Source organism: Melospiza melodia, chromosome 3 (genome assembly GCF_035770615.1).
Source record: "Melospiza melodia melodia isolate bMelMel2 chromosome 3, bMelMel2.pri, whole genome shotgun sequence".
NCBI lineage: Eukaryota > Metazoa > Chordata > Aves > Passeriformes > Passerellidae > Melospiza > Melospiza melodia.
The window spans coordinates 41,433,525-41,445,368 of record NC_086196.1 but is presented as its reverse complement, the minus strand read 5'-3'; positions in this window follow the sequence as shown (position 1 = coordinate 41,445,368).

Below are 11,844 nucleotides of genomic sequence, written 5' to 3'. Positions count from 1 at the left end.
CATCTTTCAGGGATAGCAGGTCTCTTCCCTTTGCTCCTGATGACACTCAGTGTGAGACAGAGCAATCTTGAGCAGAATGCAAAAGGATGTGCTCAGAATCCCTCGTTGAACCACTTTAAACCTCTAAATTCTATATAGATTAGAATGCAGATCTGCAGGTGTGGATGCAAAACTGTAGAAGAAGCCTAAATATAGTTTCATTAATTTAATACATACTTAGCTATGCTTCCTTTACAAACAGGACGCTTTGCATTCTTATGTCAGTGCAACAACAGCTCCTCATGAAAGATCTGGTGAAGTCCTTAGAGAACTAACAAGTGTTGGCCACCTGTCTCACTTTGCCAAAGGGTTTGTGCTCCAATGTTTATAAATTCTCTCATCAGACTTTAAAACATACCCAAACATTTTCATCTTCCTTTGGAAGAGGGCTAAGTATGTAAACCTCGGGGACACACAGAGGAGACAGTGAAGAGATATGGCTGGTTTGGAGAAGAATAGAGGAAGGATGCAGTGGAAGGAGTTACCAGAAAATGCAAAACAGTTTTGCATTTATGTTACTCAGGGTATAAGAAACTGGAGACCTATATTTTCTAGGAAATTCAGTCCAAAGTATAGCAGAGACCCTCTGGCCCCAGAAGTTGGCCCATGGCCTCAGGTTTGTCTGAGTCCTCAGCCTGGCCCTGGAGCTGGCCCATATCGCAGGACTTGGCTGATTGCTTTGCACAGTCATTTTAATACGTGAAATATCAACAGTAATTAATATTTATATAACTCCTGAGAAGCTGAGAAAATAGCTTTTTTCTTACAAAAGAACAACCATAAAATTTTAATGTGCTAAGGTGATGTAATTTGAATTTTTTTGCTTGCATTCTTGGTTACAGAAGTGGACCTTTTTGGTATTGCTAATGATCCTTTTTGCTTCTTCAGAAATGTTCCTTGCCACCTTGCAGAAAAGCATTCAGGTCCCTTTAAGAAGTCAGGAACAGAGGCCTACAAAAGGTCTATTTTACCATTTTACTGGAGTTTGGGCAGCTCTTACCTACTCTGAGCTCAGCTGCACCAGGCTAATTTCCGTAAGCATCATGTGGTGTTACAGAAACCACATTTTGCCAAGCTGTCAACTGTACAGCCTTCTCTTTGCTAAACAGACTCCCATTAAAACTGTCTGCACAATTTGTCAGTTAAATGAGGTACAAGAGGGACGCTCTATTTGCCCCTAATTAGCTGTGCAGACTACCTTTGTCTGTTTGATTAAGTATTCACATTATCAATTTTGTTTAATCTGATTCATTTCACACACCTCCCCAGGGACTCAGCCCATACGGTTAACTAATCTCTGATATCATCTCTCATATCAGCCCGCAGTAGTCTCCCACGGCATGCTCTACCCTCACACTCACTGCTCACCAAAATCTTTGCTGGGAAAGATTCTTCCCAACCCATGAAACCAACACTGTCTCCCTGGAGCTGAGGGCTTCTGCCTTTGAGGGAAAACAGAAAAAGCCAGTTTTGTGTCTGCTGTGTTTCCTGGGGACGTCCGCAATGGCTTCTTTAATCCCAGGAGCGTTTCAGCTGCAGCCAGCTGACTCCAGCGAGGTGAGATGTGTATCCTGCCCCAGCACACCCCTTCCCACTCCCCACAGATGCCTGCGGTGCGAGCTGCTCATCTCTTCAGCAGCTCCCTGATTTTGACAGCAGGCAACACCAGTGTCCCTATCACACTGTAAAATAGCACATAATAATGGGGGATGGACTTTAACCAGGAGGACCTGCCCAGTCCAATGTTGTTAAAGAGAGAAAAAGAACCACAGGTATTCAAAGATGATCCCTTTGCAAGCTTGCAAGTGTCCAACTAACTGCACCTTTGAGAGAACACAACCCATTTTAAGAGAAGAAAGATTCTCCTGAGGAAAAAATGGACTGAAAAGATGCTCCTAAAGCCACTTTTGTGGTTTTGCTCAAGACAGGATCACAAACAGCTGAGGAGAAGCAAACACACCTGAGCAGATACCAGACAATGGCTAGAAATAAAGAAGTATTGCCTCAGCTTCACTGCATGGGTTATTTCACCACAAAATTTGATGCCCATCTGTGTGGACACTGAGTGCATTCCCATACATATATAGATTTGCACGTGCATTAGCATGAATGCCATTGAAAATATTTCCAGCAAAATTTTTAAACATTCTAAATTTGAAATATTATTACACTGGCTTCTGTTAAAATTTTTTTTAGAAGATGTTAGTCTAAATCTTGCCATTGGTCACACTTCTGATAAAAATAAAGTTTTCATAATTTTGCAGTGACAAGTTTTAAGTGAACAAAAATCATACTTTGCAATTAGTCAATGTACAAACCTTGCCCCACATCTTTTTGGTGTATTTCAGTGTGGAAGAGTTTGCTCCTAATACTTTTCAGAACTGCAATTTCCCATTTCTCTGTTTTAAAGGAAGAGTGGGATGCAACTTGGATTTCAGTAGGTCAACTACCCAAAATTCCTTTCCTTGTGCTACTAATATTGCATGCTGACAAGAGCAAAACAAGTGAGGTGATGTACGCAACAATCAGTGCCACCTTTCTTTGGGTCAGGGTTCCTCATGGCAGGGTGTGGAAAAGACCTTTCCAAACTCTGATCTGACTTCTGCCCTGAGGCAAACACTATCAGACAGAATACAGGTAGGCAAACATTGCTGCTGCTCTTACTCTGCCCAGAACACCCAAGGCTCCATGTACTGACATTGGCAATAGAAAATAATTTTAAATGCTAGATTGCAACATGAATATCCATAGAATAGTGTAGATTGGAAAAGCCATGTGCCGCTATATTTCACTGAGTTTCATTGATATGATTCAAATAAGTTTATTTTACAAATCCCCTGCTGAACCTGGGAGAGCGGTTTACAGCTAAAAAACTCCTCAAAATGCTTTGCAAAATATCTCTCCCTTTGTTTCTCAAATTGTTATTTTCAAGAGTGTGAACTGTTTTATGGTTAATGCAAAAATTTAACACCAAGATCCAACCTTGTGAATCACTTGGCTGCTCTTCCCTGCATTAAACTTCGGTGAACAGATACAACTCAGGGGACTCAAAAGCAGAAAAGAACATCTGGGTTTTGGTGCTAATAAAATTAGATGTAACTCTTTTTTTTCCTTTCTTTTTTTTTTTGTGGGGAAAAAAAAAGCTCATAAAATACTTTGGCTTTGTTATTCTTATTTCTACAGATCTTAGAAGAAACAAAACAAGTTTTGAACAATAACTGTTGAGAAAAAAAATGGCATGAAATGTCAATTAAATATGAAATTGAGAAAGCATCAATATTTGGAAGACTATTTGAATTTAAATGCAGGCAAAAATACTGTCCTGAACTACAATAATAATGAGCAAGTATTTAGCTGAGTGCATAAACAGGCCCAAAGGCAGGAAGCTGAAGAAATTACATGGTGAAGGAGTAATAGTTAATCTTTTAATTAATATTTAAATCAATTAGTCCCCAGCATCTACAGCAATAAATCGAGGAAGTAAAATTTCGGCTAGGATTCTGTTAGCATTTCCCCATACTCTGTTCTGTGATGTCAGTATCAATACTTATGCTCATTGGCATTGCCATAATTTTTGTACCAATCTAATGAGTCACTCTGCATAGACAGAGCTTTAATTAAAAGTGGCATTGAGTATGAGAGAGTATAGTTACACTCCCAGTTGTACCAGTCAGCTCAAGAATCACAACCAGTTAGGAAAGAGTGACTGGACTGGAGTGCTCAAGGACTGAGCACCAAGGAGGAAGCAGCAAAAGTATTTTCACAAAAGGAAAGAAGACACATATTCTTAGAGTGGTGGAAAATTGAGTTTGAATAGTAAGAAGTTTTATATCTATGAAAATGGATGAATGGAAATGGAGAAAACTGATGTTTCATTCCCTTGACTATGGCCTGCCCTGTGCATACATCTTTGCATACATCTGATGCATAAGAATCATTTTCACCATCGTTATTCAATAGTAATGGCAACTACAGAGTGCTACTGAGGAGCCTGGATCACGGTCCATGTATCTTTGGCATCAACACCTTAGAAATACAGGGCTGCAGGAGAATCGGTGCATCAAAGAGAGTACATCTTCTGCTTAGAGTCCCCTAACTCATTGTCACATCAAGTGACACCTTGGGCTCATGAAGATGAGTAGCAATACTGGGCTTGACTCAGTCAGGGGTTATTTTGAGTTCTGTGTTTTAGAAACTCACTGAAACACATTTGTTTTAAAATTAATCCAAACCATAAGATCTTGGCTTATGCCGGTCAAATACTTGGAAAATAATGATGTCTATATTTGGAAAATTACTGCAAAACAGAAGATCTGAAAAGCATTTATATCGCTTACATCCTAATCCAAGTTGTACTGTCTGGGTGGATGCTGCAAAGGAGAGTGCTACTTTTTGTTCTCAGTTCTCTTAAACTGTGTTGTTGAGCTCTGTTGTGTTTGCTGAGGATGGTTTGCCTGCAGGAATTTTTCCCATTAAAATACTTGCAGAATGAGGCTGATGAGTTTCTAAACTTCCTTCGAGCTCCTATTCTACTACTGCTCTCAGTTGTACAGATGAAAACAGGGCAAGGTGCAATAAATCTGTGGACAGGAATTTATCTGTTCAATTACATTATGAGTCACATAGACATCAGGATGCAGTGAAGGAAGAGATGTAAAATTTAAATCTCAAAGCTTCATTAGCCAGCATCCTATAACTGAACTGATGAAAACAGAGGGTAACAAATCTGCACGTAATGGGACATATTCCTTAGGTTTAACAATATCAGCTTTTATTTGCTGTATACAGTGCAAAACTTGGCTGAACATGTGTGAGCTGGCTGGAATATAACTGCACCAATAACATCAGCATCCTCATTTTTGTAACTGGTTTTATTATAAAAATGACAAGCAGTTGGCATTTCTGATTCACGTCTCCTCTACAAAGTACCATTCTTTAGGAGGTCAGATGCTGCTGTCAACTACATCCTTTAGGCTCTTCTAAGTTTTTTTTGTCTTGTTGAGAAAAAATCTTACATTTTTTGCTGGAAACATGACACTCATCTGCTCTCCTGGAAATAGCTATAGGCTCTGGCTGGCAAATGCATTATATTGAGACTAATGGATTTTGAAGAGGTAAATTATCACTATTCTGTGTTCTAGAATACAAATTTTCACTTCAGTGTTTTTCAATACATTGAAAATTCAAATACCATTATTGCTTCACAAAGCTCCCCAAATGTTCTCATGTTCAAGGTGCAAGCACCTATACAAATTATTCCATCAAGTCAGAGGCAAAACAGGAAAATGGAGTATTTTGACCAATTGATGACTTTCAAAGGGTTTTGGGATCAAATTTTAGGAAGGGCAAGAAATAGCAGACATTGTTTCTTGGGAAATTCATGAGTTGCTAAGTTGCTTTTGCTATTTCCAAGAAACAGTGGTAACTCTGGGGGAATGCAGTCGTGGTTACTTAGCACAGCCAGAGCCTTTCACTGGCATGTTGCTGTCTCCAAAGCTTTGCCAAAAGTCTGAAGGATCCAGTGATGACCACCAAGTGTCTGACAGGCCTTGGCAAGTTCCCCTAATTAACTTGAGAGCCCTTGCAGAGCTTCTGTGCCTTGTAATAAGGCCAGTCAACATTTAAAGCCATGTTGTGAAGCAGATCTCTTCAGTCCCCAAAGGGGTTCCCTTAATCTCCTCAGCCCCACCAAGATCTCCAGCTGGAGAAACTCTGGCAGAAGGCAAATGCTGCGAGGAATTTTTAATCCTCAGAGGGACTCTTGCAGGGATCTGAGGCAGATCTGGTCAGGTTAACAAGGTTTGTGAAGACCCCATGAGTAGCTTGGAGGGAAAAAAAAAAAAAAAAAAAGGAAAAATACAAACTTTGGGTCCAGTTGTAGCACGCAGGAGCCCAAGATATGCTAATTAACACAGCTGCCATCAAGGATGTAATCTCATTTACATACTTGGTAGTGAATAAATGCTTCCATATGGCACAGTACCAGCATTTTTCCTTGACAACTTTATCAAAAAGCTAATGGAATTTGCATGCAAAAGAAAACTTTTTCCAGCCTGACTAAAGACAACAAACCCAGTAAAAATAGTGAGAGAAACACAGAGGGAAAAGATGATGTTAAGCAAGGTAGATATTAGCAAGCTAAGAAACTATGTTGTAAATATTTTCTAATGAACCAGTAGGAAAACTCAGAAATGCTCTACAATGTTCCCCAATTAACTTGTTTCCTCATCTTCTTGTCCCAACCAAATCCATGAAATGGCCTTATGTTTGTTCATCCTGTACATCCACCACTGCCAACTTGAGGCAGATGCTCAAATGCTCAGGTGCCCAAAATGAGCCAGATGCTCAGATGCTGTACTACTGGACTTCCTGATGCGTGTAAGCCCACAAATCCATCCCTGCCTTCAGAGTCCTGGACTAGCACATGACTCTCTGTGTGTGGCAGCAGAGCTCCCATAGTGCCTGAGAGCACTGCAGACTGCCTCAACAGTCCTGTCATCTTCCTGGTGCAGGCCATCTCTCTCTCTCTCCATCAAATCAGTGACTTCCCAAACTCTGTGCATACCTCGCATTCAGCGAGAGGAACCAGCTTTATTGAGCATGGCAGCTGGCTGCTGAAGATGGCTTCAGTGATGGGCCACACAACAGACCACACTGCTCTGAAGTGGCTCCATTTTTTGGAATTAATTGGACGTCTGGGTTGGAAGTGTTTAATCAATCACAGACTGACCACTGAAGTGTCACTGTGTTATCTCTGAGCATCTTAGCCAAAGTCAACAATGTGAAGATTGAAGAGTGACAGCATATTTAAATCATAAATAAGGTTTCCTGAAAGCCCTGGTCAACAATGTGAAGAGTGGAGATACTGATTCAGGGGAGTAGTTTTCCCTAAGCATGAATGCCTTTCACATTGATGCAGGAAGTGGTGGTTTGGGAAGATGTAAACTCACACTCACATGCATTCTCCAGCCTTTCAGACAATTGTTGTGCTTCCCCAAGGGAAAGAAGAAAACATCAGTGGCATGTTTTGAAAACATCTACAAAGCAAATTCTGCCCCCATGGACTTTCCCCAAAGGGAAAGCCCTCTGTTTGGAAGATGCTGGACTCTGGGATTTTCAACAGCCTTTTCTTTTGGGATCTTTGCCTGAAGCAGAGCTGCCTGAAAAATGGCTACTCAATTTGTTGTTCACTATGGCCCTAAAAAAAGAAACTGAAGATATTGGGCATGTTTGTCATTAAGTTACTCGTAATCTATCTGTAAGTGATCAAGGATATGATCTTCACACTCACATGCCCAGTACATGCACAAACACAGTAACACAACTGAGCAAACCAAAGTCAGGACTAAATGACCTAGAAGGTAGTAGTGTAAGCTGGTTTAAATGTATCCTTATAAGGAGCCATACAACTGCTCTTTGCCAAATTCTATAAATTTTCCCACCTGAAATGTCGTAAGAATATTCATACACGTGCTTAACCTTAGATATTTGGCTGTCTTACTCAGACTTTGTGCTTGAACACATTGCTGGATGCAAGCCAGGGCACAAGGCCCCTACTGAGGATCAGGCTTGGTCTAGTTATCATTCTCCTTTTGCACTCATTCTGATCTGTCATGGAACAGATACCTCATAATCCTCATGGGCCACCTGAGTTAAGGTCATTCTGCAGGTGGCCTTGCCTCCTCTATGTTCCCTCTTCACTTTTCCCAGAAAAATCTCTGTAGTCAAAGGAGAACAGAAATAGACTTATTCATATACAAAAAATCAAAATAAAAAATTAGTGTTGAAACTCAGGGAAAATGAAAAATTGCTATATCATTATAGATTATAAGGAACAGGACCATGATTGGAGACTTTATTTTCAGCTTTCTTTGTAGATTCCGCTTTCAATAGTCTTGAACAAATCTCTCTTGTTCCGGGAATTTTAAAAGCAGTACTTGTTGAAATAGTTGAAATTTAATTTCAAATATTATTCAACTAAAGCAAAATTTTTGTGGATCAAAACGTTCATTGGAAATCAATATTTGCATTTTCAACTATTTAATACTTTTTATTTTTAACATGAGTTCAGTAACAAAAATATGAAAGCTGAAGCAAAGCAATCCTGAATTTTTAGGAAATTTAACTTCAGATGGATCATTCTGGTGTTTTCCAAAGTAGTTATAATTTCTCTTTTGCAGGTCTTAAATTCTTGGTTTATCTTTTTCTCACAGAGGATAGATACATTTAGGATGAAAAGGAGTTTTACAATATTATGCTTATTCTACAACCTATACTTTGTGAAAGGGGAATTCTGAAAATGGACTTTCTTTAAAAGTCTTCCAGCAGGTCAGAACTAGAGCAGGAAAATTGCTGTCTATAGTAACTGGCACAGATACAACCTGCCTTTCTACTGACCAATGCAGGATTTTTTTCTACTTAGGATAGATACATGCAATTCTTGATATATGTGAAAACTGGAGCGCTGGAATATACCCTATCACCAGATCCCTTTGGCGGCAGTGCCATGCAGGAATAACACACACCCCCTCTTCCACATGCACCTGGAGGGGACCCCTGCCCTGGCTAATGCAAGTGAGGCCAGTCAACTTTACCAGCCCAGACACCACCTGGAATTTTAAACAGAAATTGCTCTACATGCAGAAGGACCTGGAGGTAGCTGCAATGGAGAGCCTTCAGCTTTGCTCCATGGACTGACTCATCTTTAAGACTTCTGTTGCAATGAAATACTTCAAGTTGTAGCTGCAAGTGTTTAAATGTGGATGTGCAACAGTAATGTAATGACTGCCTTTACAAATCGCTGCAATATTTCCAGAACTGTTTTCCAAATACAGATGTATTTGGTCTCCATCTCTGTTGTCTCCCTTTCTCCCATGCCTCCCATTTCTGGCTGCTGGGACAAGGCAGCAGCCACAGCAGAGGCTGGGCTGCCTGGCTGCCTTCTCCCCATGCATGTGTAGACAGCAGCAAACCTGACTGGTGCACTGGGACCTTTAGCCCATCAAAAGCTTTTTTCCTGCCACAGGACCACTTGACTAAAGGTCATATTTTTCTCATTGCTAACATTGGTCAAGAGAAATCTAAACTGAGCTTAGGAAAGCTGGAAATGCCATGCAAAATCCTGACACCAGAAGAGGGCTGTGCCTGTATCCCCACTTTCAGCAGAGGTCAATATTTGCTGTGGTAAAAGCAGCTTCTGCTCTGTAACCAGCGCTCGCTGCCTCAAACCAGAGCTGAAGAAACATCATCTGAGCCAGCATGGCCCTTATTTCTTTCATATCCCCCTTGTCAACAGTTTGAAAATGAGATAGCTAATTTTGTGCCTGACAAGAAAGGACGGATCATTTTCTCAGATGCTGCTATCAGCAGAGTCAGTGCTGGTACACTCTCCGAGGGAGTCCCCAAACTACAGGTTACTGGCAGGCAGACAAACGCTCGCTGACAGCCATTTGTGACCAACTATGAAACACCATCTGCTCTAGTTGGAGGGAAGGAACATATCCAGCAAGTGATACCACTGTGAGAAATGATTTTGTGTGTTGACACACAGCAGTCTTTAGATAGCCCCAAAGAATGAGCCTACTTTGTTTTTCCAGATTTGTGTATGGGGGAAGAAACATTTTCTCTTTTGGGGGGTCCGTGGGTGAGACTTCCTGGATCTATTTGCATTGGAGCCAGAAAAATAAAGGGTTTGATATGTCTGTATTAACAGGTGTACTAAATGCAACTGTGAACTGAGCCAAATGCATCTTTAGCAATGTCGTGTTGGGGGGTGAAGCACTATCTGACAGCTAAAACACCCGCTGGAGTGTGAATCTGCCACAGACTTGCTCGTGACATTGGGCAAGCCTCATCCCTTCTTTTAGGAGCTGGCTCTCAGTTTTGAGGAGCAGCAACAGCACTTTTCTTCAAGTGAGTGTTGGAGGGCAAGGTAGTGTTTGTTCAGCTCTTTGAAATCCCTGGAGAAAGGAGATAAGTAAATTTTATTAAACTTATTAAACCGTTGTCTGGTTCAGAGGCTGTTAAGTGGACAAACACAAAGGCTTTACCTTCAGGATGTGGAGGGGGAAAAAAGGCACAACAAAACAAGACACTCAGAGTTGTAAAGACATTCTTGAAAGTTTAAGTGGCTCAAGTGCACAAAAAGTACCCACATGTGTCCATCAAAATGCAGTCGAGAAGCAAAAGACTTCCCTTAGTAACTAACTGAGGCAGCAGATCCCAAAAGTGTCAGGAGAAGGGATGCTCTGCTCCTTCACAGGGGGAAGGAATCTTACTTGCTCATTAACGTAAATAAGGCATGCAGCCAAAGGCATATGCCAACTCTTCCCTCTATGTCAGAGAACAAGGCTTTCATTTTTAAGAGTCTTAATAGTCCTATGTCTCATGATTAAGTAATGAGAGCTGGCATCCAAAGTATCCGAAGTTCAGCTGATCTTGCATTATCCTTCTAGGCCCTGGCAGACTATAAACCAAAATATTTTCAAGTAAAATATGCAGATGCAAAAATAAATAAAAGATACATCTTAAAATAGCTGATCAGTCATAAAGCAGAGAAATATCAAATTATGGCAGGTTGTCACCTTATTTCTTTGAATTCTAGCAAAATTTTTGAAAACTTATACATATATAGATGATTTTGTATTTTTATATGTGGTTTTGTTTGTATACACACACACACACATAGATACATGTATGTTTTTCATACCACTTCCTTCTGCTCTGGCCTGCATTTCTGTGAAATTGCAATGATAGTGATGTTTGTCATCAGAGGCTTGCAAGGATTAAATACTGTTTTATTGTAGAAACTCTTTCTGAAAGTTAACATAGGATGTCTTGATTCAATCTCTTTAAGCCCATATATATATATATATATATATATATATATATATATATATATATATATATATATATATATAACATTAAATCAGCTATGGCAGGGCTTGATCCAGACCCTGTTGAAGTTGGAAATGCGCTGTATGCAGTGTCACCCAGACTGGAGCAGAAAGGTCTGGATTTCCCTCTGGCTCAGGACTGGACCCAGAGGTGGCCTGTGTGTCCCCAAGCCCAAACCCTGCCCGACCCCAAGGCAGATGGGGACAGGGAGCACAAGGGGGGCTGCAGCAGGGGCAGAGGAGGGGAGGCAAACCCACCTCCAGGGTCCAGCAGGCAAGGAGATGGGAGCACTGCCAGCCAGCTACAGGGGACGGAGGGAGAAAGTGGGATAGACGAGGGCTTTCAGGAAACCTTATTTATGATTTAAATATGCTGTCACTTGTGCCCGTGCGATATGAAAACCAAATCTAAACATTTGTCTGTAGAATCAGGTGATGGCTGGCCCTCTACTGTCTCAAGGGGGGCAGGAAAATGGTCCATGCACCTGCCACCTAATTCAGTTTAAAACCTGACACATTTACCAAGAGTGGGCTGGCATAATGAACTTCATTCATGCTGTCAGTGGAGTCAATAACTTATCCCCAACTGCTTTTGTCTCCCTGGCGGCAGTGCCTCTGATCGGGCTGAGGTACTTATTCAAGTAAAATTTATTTTCAATTGCAGGCCATAATACTACTGGCACAAGCCTTGCTTTGACAGAAGCTTTTGCTCAAGGCTAAACTATTGTTAAAGTTTGTGCCCATTGTCCGGGGTCTTTGATCTGTCAAAGCTGCTTAACAAGCTGGTTAAAAACTGTTTCAGATAACAGGTGTGTCCTTTGAGGATGCAAGGCCATTTTTCAACTTCTTTAAAAGACTAGTCCAGTAGCTGACTAAAATTTACATGCTGGTTGGTGGTGATATATGTAAA